Source organism: Polyodon spathula, chromosome 6, assembly GCF_017654505.1.
Source record: "Polyodon spathula isolate WHYD16114869_AA chromosome 6, ASM1765450v1, whole genome shotgun sequence".
Classification (NCBI taxonomy): domain Eukaryota; kingdom Metazoa; phylum Chordata; class Actinopteri; order Acipenseriformes; family Polyodontidae; genus Polyodon; species Polyodon spathula.
In genome coordinates, this window is record NC_054539.1 from 19,261,110 (window position 1) to 19,272,468 (window position 11,359).

Below are 11,359 nucleotides of genomic sequence, written 5' to 3' on the forward strand. Positions count from 1 at the left end.
ACAAAGACCGGCTGCTCTGCAAAGCCAGGACGCCAACCTGCACTGTATGATTCGCCCAGCACACCCAGCACACCACGCAGCTGTGTTTTTACCAGGTGAGCCACTCGGGAACACCCCAGTTTTTATGTTTTTTAATGTGTAAACCAGAAAATATTTTATTGTAAACAATATGACTGAAGCACACTATATAAAACTATTAAAGTGAAATACAAAAAATACATTTTTGATTTAACTCAACAGAACAATATTTAAGATTTTTGTCATGGTGTTTTTCCAATGTAGTTTTATGCATAAAGAATAGTTTTATTTACATATTATAAGTTAGTGTCTGATGTTATGGATTAATGAGGGGCATCATCAAAGTTCCTATATCAAAATCTTCATCCTGGAGAAACCCTATAGCCTGGAGGTCGCCAGTTCAAGTCCAGGCTGTTCTATTGCCGACCGTAGATGGGAGCTCCCAGGGGGTGGCGCACAATTGGCTGAACGACGCTCCGGGGGAGGGGGCCTAGGTAGCAACCCCTGTAGTCTGGCCAGGCCTTGCCTTTAAGCTGCCCAGAGCTGTATTGTCCTCCGACGCTGTAGCTCTGAGGTGGCTGCATGGTTAGTCTGCAGTGTGAAAAAAAGTGGTCGGCTGACGGCACACGCTTCGGAGGACAGCGTGTGCTCGTCTTCGCCACTCTTGAGTCAGCACGGGGGTGGTAGCAGTGAGCTGAGCCTAAAAAATAATTGGATATGCCAAATTGGGAGAAGATAAAATAATTGACGATTACTAAGTTTAAAAAAAAAAAGAAGTTTTTCTGCTGGTGCACTTAAAGTTTTTGACGCTTTATGACTGAGGATGCAATTAATTTTAAAAGTTTTAAAAGAAGAAGCAAATACAAAAAACATAACAGAAATGATCACAGATAAATAATCTTTCTCATTAGGGGTGGGCATACTCATATCTTCCAAGTAATTGTCTTTAAGAAGTTTGAAGTTGTTAGCTATTACATAAGTTAAATAAAATGTGTTAATTACGCCACACAAAACAATGCAGTCCCTCTGATTCCCTTGTTTACATAATTATTGTCTCAATCAATAACATTTTGACAGTGTTATTTAAGAAATAACCTGTTGTAATTAAACTCACTAAAACTTTTTAAAAAAAATTTACAAGCAATTATTTAGCTTACTTTTCTTTTATCCTTTAAATATTAAATCTTTTTTTCACTTTCTTTAGTTTTCGGAGACATGCATCATCTCTACAACATGCCACTATTTATCAGAGTTTATTTTTTTTTACTTTAAAACAACTATAAGGGTATCACCAACATAATTAAAATGTCATCCCTGGCCAGAGTTTTAAAATTTGTGGACACGGGTATTTATTGTATATGCTATGGAGAGTTCCCAAAGTAGGCCAGCTTACAAAGATAATAAATCAGTTACATAGGTCCCAAGCTTCATTAACTGGAATGCTGGTCCAGACTGTTTGCTGGGGATGAGGTTAGGGTATCCCCCTTCCTTGAAAAAAATTGGGATTATTCTCATTGAAATTATTCGAATTAGATTTCGAATCAATAGAAGAAAAAGAAAGCAATGCAGTGTACAGCTGTGGTCACATGTTTTGCATCACTTACAGTTTTAGGCTTGAGACATCATTAAAAAAAAAAAAACTATATGAACATATTTTAGATCTTTAACATCATGTAATCAAATAAGCTGGAAAATGATATCGCAAAAGTCTGCCGGAAACCGTAACTGTTTACTGTACAGTATTTCACGTTAGATTTTGAAATGTAACATTTTTTATTTTTTGACAGTTTTTGCTGAGTACATGTAAAACTACAAAGCGGTATGTAATTCAATATGTTAACGTAACATTATTCAGCAGGTTTCTTTCGACTTTATGAAGCAAAATTAGTTAATTCTATAGGGTGATGCAAAACCTTTGGCCATAGATGTACATACAATCTCATCTCTGCAAACAAGACTTTGTTATGGTTGATAACTGCGCAGATGCAGAGGACTCTAGTCTTGTGCTGATAACTGCGCAGACGCAGTGGACTCTAGTATAGTGCTAATAACCGTGCAGTCGTGGGTCTGCAGGTTTTAATGTCAATTTGTGGGTCACCCATGAAATGCGTGGTCTGAATTATCAATGATTAAAATTGGATTTCACACAAGATTTCACATAGTCATGTCATTTTGAATACATCACAATCTATCCAAGATGCAATGGCCTAAAGATAAATCAAATACAATGCCTACTGTAATTGAACATTTCACAAAGTGGCTGGATCCTTTGTAACTGACCGAACTTCAGAAACCGTCCATAACATATACGGCAGTCATTTTTCAAAATGTGACAACTTGATGTTAAAAATATTCAATTAACAATAGATTTGTGAATTTTTTTTTTCTACAATTACATTTAAATCCTAAGTAATGACTGAATTAATTTTTTCATAACTGCCACCATATGTTTCTTTGAAGATTAAAACCACTTAATTTATTTTAAAGTCATTACAACTAAAGGTTTATAATAAACAATGTGCATAGTTTTAAATTCAATACAAAACCATGTTTAAGTATCATTCTGTACCTCTTGTCTCAGTGTTCTTGGTCATGTGCTTTATTTCATTTGTCATGTGCTTATTTCAATATATATATAGCTATATATATATCTATATATATATTAGATATATATATACTATATATAGTAATTGACAACTGTTGAAGGTTGTTCATACATTAAACTTTATATAATACAATAATGGTTTGTAAATAAGACAGCAAAAAATGTCAAATATTAAGAATTTTTGTGAATTAAAAAAACAATACAAAAAAATTTAAGTGGACAACAAAAGACAAATAACACTTTTTCCCTTAACAATGTGTTTATTTTCTAATCAAGACATAGCTTTCACTGCCAAATCATTATGTTCGTTTGACTACACTTTAAGTGTATATTTATTATATTTAGACAGTTGTGTTGTGTTCACTTAATGAATGTAAAACATATTTATGTACAATAGTCTTCTGCTAGGCAAGCAAGTAGTAATGTAAAGTAATAATGGAAAGGTTTTGGTTAAAGTTTTATTTCATATAAAAAATTGGTTTTGACAAGAAACATGCAAACAATTTAACATGTAAATATAGTGGTTTTACTTGCAAAGCCCTTGTGATCAATTTGTTGACAGGATCACTCAGGTGCTTTGTTGCAAACTCCATGCGGGCTTTGAGATGGCTTATTTTTAGTAATGGCTTCCTTCTTGCCATCCTGCCATACAGGCTACTTTTGTGAAGTGTTCTGGATATTGTTGACTAATGCACATTTTTTCCCATCTCAGCCATTGAATTCTGTAGCTCTTTCAAAGTTGTCGTTGGCCTCACAGTGGAATCCCTTACCAGTTTCCTCCTTGCCCGGCTGCTCAGTTTGGAGGGATGGCCTGATCAAGGCAGTGTCTGGGTGGTACAATGCACTTTCCATTTCTTGATGATTGAGTAGACTGTGCTCACAGGAATATTCAGAGACTTCAATATTGTTTGTACCCTTCTCCTGTTCTGTGCTTTTTATTGACTTTATCCCTGACTTGCTTTGAAAGCTCCTTAGTCTTCATGGGTCTTTGCTTGAAATTCACTACCTGACCAAGGAACCGCACAGAGGCAGGTGTTTTTATTCTGAAATCATGAGAACCACTAATATTGCACACAGACAGAGGCCATTCAACTAATTATGTGGCTTGTTAAGGTCATTTTGTGCACCTGAATTAATTTAGGTTTTCCACAGCAAAGGGTTTGAATACTTATGCATGACTTTTCCATTTTTATTTCATATGAATTATCTATTTACTTTTTTTTTTTTTGTTTTTGCTTTGAATGTGTGGAGTAGGTTGTGTATATAACACATATTAATTCCTACTTCAAAGTGTCGTGCTGCAAGCTTTAAAACAACAAAAAACTGAGAGAGGGTCTGAATACTTTACAAGGCACTGTATACATATTTAGCATGTACTAAACCTCCTCAAGAAGTTGATTCATTGATTTTTGAAAAGTTGTGTTGGCTCAAGCTTATAACATTGTTAATGAGTGTTCTCACTCAGAGGCACAAGCAGGATCATCAATCATAACACCTTCTACCTACATCAGCCACAGCTGTAAGTGAACACACTGACTGTTTACTTGTGACTTCACAGTTTATGTGCTAAACAATTGAGGGGCCATAACAAGAACATATGGTTACCACAACCACTCAAATGGATTATTGTCAGTGCTCAGGAATTTTGATATATATATCAAAGCTGGCTGCAGTACAACATAGGGTCTGGTTTACAACGTACTGTATCTTAGTTCCAGTTATACAAAAAAGAAAATGGGAAATGATTACATCATTGGGCCTGATTTAAAGAATGATCACAGAAGTGCCATGCAAAACATCCACATTGAATACCTTGATGCAGCCAGAATTAAATTACATTTTTTTCATGACTTTTTACACATAATGATACAGGCAGAATCATCAGGGAGTTACTGCATTAATACAGCAACTGGTGCTCAGCCATAGATTTGAGATCTTGTGAGTTGCCTGAAACAATTTTTCGCCTGGTCAGTACGGGGATGGCGGACCTCTTACGGAACTTGTCCAGAGCTGAGGAATTGGTGTGGTAAGCTTTGCACTATTTTGGGTTACAGCACAGGTTTTACTTGTGAAATGTTGCAGCATACTTTTTAATAAAATACATAATGGAAGTAAATGCATTCAAACCTATTAAACACAATATGCTCCAGCTCTGGTGTTAGCAGGTGTTCTGTGCCTCTGAGGGGGCCTGTCTTCAGGTGCGTCATTGTAATGAGCCACATAGCGGTTAAAATAACCCGCGGGGTGGTCTCACTTCTGGTAATATGTACGCTTGCTGGTTAAATCCACCCAGTTTTCCAGTGAAGCAGACTCTTTAACCCTACAATTAACCAAAATATTTTCAACAGAATAAAAGAGGGCAGTGATTATATTGCTAGTGCTAATGGGATATAAGACAATTAAGTTTAAATCCTAGAACTCACTTGGAAGCCATTGCAACTTCTCCATGCTTTGATTTTCCTTTTAAATAACCAATTGGTGCTTTTCCCATCTCTTCATGCCTTCAAGGCCGGGGCCCAGTCACTTTTTCTTCTGTGATAGCTATAAAATCAAATAAAAATACCAATAAAAAACAAATACACTTTTACCATAATAGTACGACTCTCATATCGAATGAAAGTGAGACCTGCAAAGTGAAAGAAATGTATAATGTATCAGATGATATTTACTGGTATTATTTTGTTAGTTCAATGTCCTTCAAGCGCAGTGCACTCTGAAGCCATTTTTCTTGTTTTTAAATGGGATGCCAGCTATACAGCTAAACTGCAAAAATATGGCACTCGTTTTGATAGCGGTTAATTCTGATCAGCAGGAAAGGAAAGACTAAAGGATCAAGGAGACAAATGAAAAACAAACAGGGAGAGCTGTTAAGTTAAAAACTTTGATGGCAGGAAACCACTGGGGGACTCTGGTGAGGCAGATTCAGTTTCCGACTTTCAAAAAGAAGTCTAGAATCTTTCTTGTAAATTAATTCCACACTTAATTTTTGGAATTCTTTCTTATTTTTCCAGGGCCGGACCAAAAGTGAGTCAGAAAAATGCAGCAGAAAAGTAGCAGCCAAGTGTACAGCACTAAGGCACTTCGCTCTTGTGCTTTCCTTTCATATGCAGATGGAGAGTGTTATTTTCTTTTTGTCATTCTGTGAAAAAACCTCGAATTTCCTTCCTTAACCTTCATCTTTTATTAATCAGACTGTCCACAACAGAGTCCCAGAGAGCCTGACAGATGTATAAAGGTGTCTAGAGTTTCATGTAATTCAAATACTAATAACTAACAATTCCTTTGGTTTAAACCATGTAATGGTACTAACTTTACTGTCACGTGATTCATTTTGCATTGCAATGTTTTATGTTCCACAGATAACCTGGTTAAAATGACAGCAAAAAATCACATTGGTACTGTTCCAGTTTTACAGTGATGGTTGAATTCTCCCAATGCTGTTCAGGAACAATGGTTAAATTAAATCGGCTACCATATTTATTTCAGAGGCAGTTTTACATATTTGTCTTCATGAATTGTCAAATATATAACAGTGGTAGCTCTGAACCTAAACACAGAACTAAATCGGGTACTAAGTTATAACACACTCTCTCTCTCTCTCTCTCTCTCTCTCTCTGTATTTGATTGTTAAAGTATTGTATATTGTAACAGTATGGCTTAGTTTACATGCAAAAATAAAAATAAGTCTCAAATTTTTGTCACCCTATTTCGGTAGTACCTTTCGGGCTAATTGGTTTTACATGTAGTTTTCTTTTAGACAGAGAAATTCTCCTTGATATTAAAATATGGGAGGGAATATTTAGATATTTCTGTCAGAGTTCCAATTTAGCCAGCCTCATTCTGCCACCAAAAAATGTAATATAAAAGCGAGGGAAACAAAACAAAAACCCAGACATATTTTTACACACAGAAAAAACCTCCCATTATATGTATTATTTGTGAAACATTTTTTCACTGCTTATATGTTCAAATATGTATTATACACATACATATATAATATATACAATGTTTCATACAGAAGGGTAGCTTCAGCAATTTAGATTCTATGAACAGAGCTAAAATCTAGTCAAAATGTTCAGTAGATTACATTTTCAAACATTGGTAGTACATTTACCACTACATAATGTTCTTACAATAATAATAATAATAATAATATAATAAATAATAATAATAATAATCCGAATTCCTGAATCCGAATTCCACAGAGACAGTGCAAGGCTCGCGTCAGTAAAATGTTGTTATATTTTTTGTTATTAGGGATCCAGTTCAACAAACTCTGCAGTATGATAATTCTCCAGGGAATTTTTGTAACTTTCTGGAACTTCGTTCTGTAAGTCTTACTGAAAGAGAGCTCTTGCATGAATTCCCAGCTATGCTAATTTAATACATTTTTGTTCTTGGTAAGTACCCATGAAAGATGCAACATAAGGCTGGTGTAACATAAATTGCATCTTACTTTACTGATAAGGGACAGAAAAGTCTAATCTTAAAGCAATCAACTATCGATCACCAAACATGAAAATAACAAAAGTGTAAAGAAAAATCTTTCTGAGCTTTGCAAAGGGCTTTTTTTTTTGCCTTGCTTATAAAACAATTAAACTATAAAGCACTATCATTTTAGGAGTCAGTTGCAAATAGTAATAATTTGAAACATGGAATACATGCTGTCTCATATAAAATAAAAAATAAATACTGAATGAACTAAATTTTCTATTTATTCAAAAAAACTTGCCAGTGCTACTTTATTCAGATATTAACTGTTTAGAATTGCTTGCTATAGCCACTTTCTATAGCGTGAGGAATGTGCATGATATGTGCGCTACCTCACATTCTCACTACAATCTAGAGAGAATTTGGAGATTCTAAACTGCATGGAAACCACACGTATGATACATGTATCTGTAAATGTGTTTCTGTGTTTGAGTTTGCAATGCGTGATTCCACAGGGGGGGTAGACTCTCACATGTGTTTGTCAGAAGTGGGATTCAGTAGCCCTTCCAACCCACTGCACCACTTATCCAGAAGGAGCAGATAGATGAGCAGTTTGCCGAAATGATGGACCTCCTTTTATATGCCATAACCAAGGACCGAATGGTGGAGGTCGTTCCTAGAATGGTGGAGCGGTTCCTAGAATGCCTGGCTCTGGGACCTCGCCTCTGGGTCGGCGCCAGGAACCTGAATCTCTAGACCAAGAGGTCCAGTTGGCGGAACAATACCGAACCGCTGAACCAGCCTCAACCAGGCTACTTGGAAAATCTGATACTGCAGCATCACCCCCGCAAGTTACCCAAGGGAGGTTGAAGGGACTGGGAGGGAGGGGATACCAGGCATTTGCATGGAGCATGGCGGCGGGAGTCAATTGGCTGGCTGCTGTGACTGCCCCGCACCCTCCATTGACTAAGAAGGAGGGAATAATCTGAGACAATTTTTCCGTAGATTCAAGCCCCAAAAAACAAAATGGCAGCGCCGGCTGCAAAGAATGAGGGCCGGCAATGGAGGGAATCGGATCAGTTTCAGGTGGGGGCGGTTGGTGGAGGTTCTGGGTGGTTTTAATGACTTATGTGACTGCAGTATTTAGATTTTCCTCTGCTTAGATCAATTAAGTAGAACTCAATGTATTTACAAACACATTTTAAGCAGATGTTCACTTCTCATTTTAATGTGGGGTCTTCAAGAATTGCCTTTGGCAGGCTTGGGGGAAGGAATGTGGCTTAAACATCAGGAAGGTAATATAGAGGTACCTGTATTTTCTTAAAGAGGTTAAAGCAAGCATTTGTGATCTGAACTGTGGCAGAACGTAATACTGCTGCTCTTTAATAAAAATGCTGATGATGGTATAAAGGGAATCCACTAATGGGTGACCCTTAAAAACATTACTATATATATATATATATATAGATATATATATATATATATATATATATATATATATAGTAATGTTATATCTTCTTTTACCATTATCCTAAGAATTTTATTAATACCTGATGGTGCATATTAGTCATAGAGATATTATCAATTTATTCTAAACTATGTGGTCACTGTACAAATTATATAAAAAATGCTATATTTAAATTTTATAAAAATGTTTGTCACAAATGCATACATGCATGCATACATACATACATATTGAACATTTGTAAAACTAAGTGAAACAAAAAGTTTCTGCAATCTGCCATACATACATGCATGCTTTCAAAATATTTTAAATTAAAGACTGCTTCTATTCATCAAAAATGCATTATTTTATCATTAAATGATATTGTCCTGTTTTTAAAGCAGCTGAATATGTTTGTGCCACTGACCATCTGATGACAGCCTTGTGTTTTATTTAATGTCAGGCATGTCCCATGAGACTGGAGCAATGCCAAAAATGTATCTTGGATAATATCCAGTGTCTACAGACCAAGTTTTCATTATGCCATCCACATTCAGGAGCGGAAAGGCTGTTGAGAAACCTGCTTGGCTTTGAGATAATTTCTTACTTTCACAAAGAAGAAAATAAAAGCCTTTTTTTTTATAGAACAGCTCTAGTATTGTGGGTGTACATTGATATTTTGGTACAGCAATATGTTATTGCAGGTGGTGCTGCTTCAAGCACTGCCATATTTTGAGAACAGATCAGACAAACTGTAATGTAATTATTCAAGAGCTGAAATATGTGTACCGGTATATATTTGAAACATATTTAAACATGCCATGTGTCAGGTCATCTTAAATTACAGTTAATTGAAGATGAATCATGAACAGTGAAGTTCATTTCTTAAATGCCTTAAGGTTAATGTGATTTGGGTTTTAATTCAAAGTTGTTGTCTGTTTTGAAAAATCAAACAATTCATTCAAAAAAGTAAATAACATTAACTATTTATGTGGTCCAAGACAAAACCTAGATTGATATTGCTACAAAAACTGATAAAAAGTAGCCAGGTTTGAATCTTAATCCATGGGGCATTCAACATTAGGTTGATTCAAATAAATAATTAATATTTGTTTATTCAGCAGACACCTTTATCCAAGGCAACTTACAGAGACTAGGGTGTGTGAACCATGCATCAGCTGCAGAGTCACTTACAACAACATCTCACCCGAAAGACGGAGCACAAGGAGGTTAAGTGAGTTGTCCAGGGTCACACAGTGAGTCAGTGGCTGAGCCGGGATTTGAACCGGGACCTCCTAGTTACCAGCTTGTTTCTTTAACCAACAGACCACACAATAATGAATGCGTTATTGTTCTTTACTTTATTTAATAATTAGACATTATGACATCCCTGATGGACAACCTCAAAATTACTATATGTCAATCCAAATAAACCCACTTTTGCTCGTAAAAATGGCACTTGAAAAGATGTACATTTGCAATCTTCCCCCTCTGCACTTCATTAAATTTGAGACTCAAGTCTTACTTTATAGTCTAGTTATGCAACAATTGCAAAATAGTGGAGGTTCATGTTTACTGCATACACTTTTACCCAGTCTTTGGTTAAGAGCCTTGGAGTGAATTGGCTGAAATGGCACATCATCCATTAAAGAGTTAACACTCATGGAAAAAGTGCACCATTATTGTTTTCATTCAAACATTTAGCGAACCATTTATCAAGTGTTGATAATATAAAGACATTTGTTTGTGCAAATGTCCAATCTGATTATTTTTATTACATTTTTTATTTAGTGTGTCCAATAAAAATGTAATGTGTCCCCCAATTTTTTACCAATTTGGAATACCCAATCGCTTTTCTCCTCACCACAGGAATTTCCCACATGGTTCAGGTGACCCGAAGATTCAATGAGTGTCCTCCAATCCCACAACCAAGCCAGCTTCCTTTTTCACCCAGGAACTCGAGAGCGGATGTCAGCAAGCAACTGACCTCCAGAGGACAAAGGCCAGCCCTGCAGATGTCCTCTCTGAGCTCACTGTATGCCTGGCCTCACCTCCCTAACCCACAGGAGTGCCAGAGCCAATGTGACGCTCCCTTTGGATGAGCAGCTCATAGTTAAAGAAAGTAACTTCAGACACTTTTAGGTTGCAAAGTTAACATTCTGAATTGCCAAAACCCATTGCCTTTCATCTTACTCTAAGAACAAGGCCTTCTCAATATACACTTACACTAGCTGCTCTTTTTCACAAAGAAAGAAGATGTTATGCAACTGCAGTTCATTTTGACATGCCTTTCTTTAACATGGTAAGCACTGCAGTTTGTTTTGTTTTGTGGAAGGGGGTGGGGGGGTTACCTAAAGACACACCTGGATCCACAAAGTCTGCTGATGTTCACTACAACCTCCTCTCTTAATATTTTTAAATCCACAGCAAATGGCAAATATTTTTTTGACTGACAAAAACTTGCTAAACCATTTCTAAATCATCATGTTAAAAATGACACATTGCTGAAAGACAGCAAAAAAAGGTGGATCAGGCTTTCAGAGTGTCATCCATACAATACATCATTTTGTTTTGAAACTGCTGTCCTTTTAACAATTTGCTTAGCAAGCTGTTCGCTCAAAACATCACACAATGATAAGAAGACTACCTGTATGCATGTGCTCTTTTCTTTCTTTTTTTATTTTAGCAAATGTACTGTACTTTGTATTGTATCTCTTATATAAGTTCTTAATACAGTTTTTGTTAAGGTGCACATTTAGTATATAAACTTTTAGACTCTGAATAATTTGACTTTTTGACATACTGTATTGCAGAGATCAAACATGTTCCCATAGCCCCTGATGTGTTCTGTCTCCAGAAGT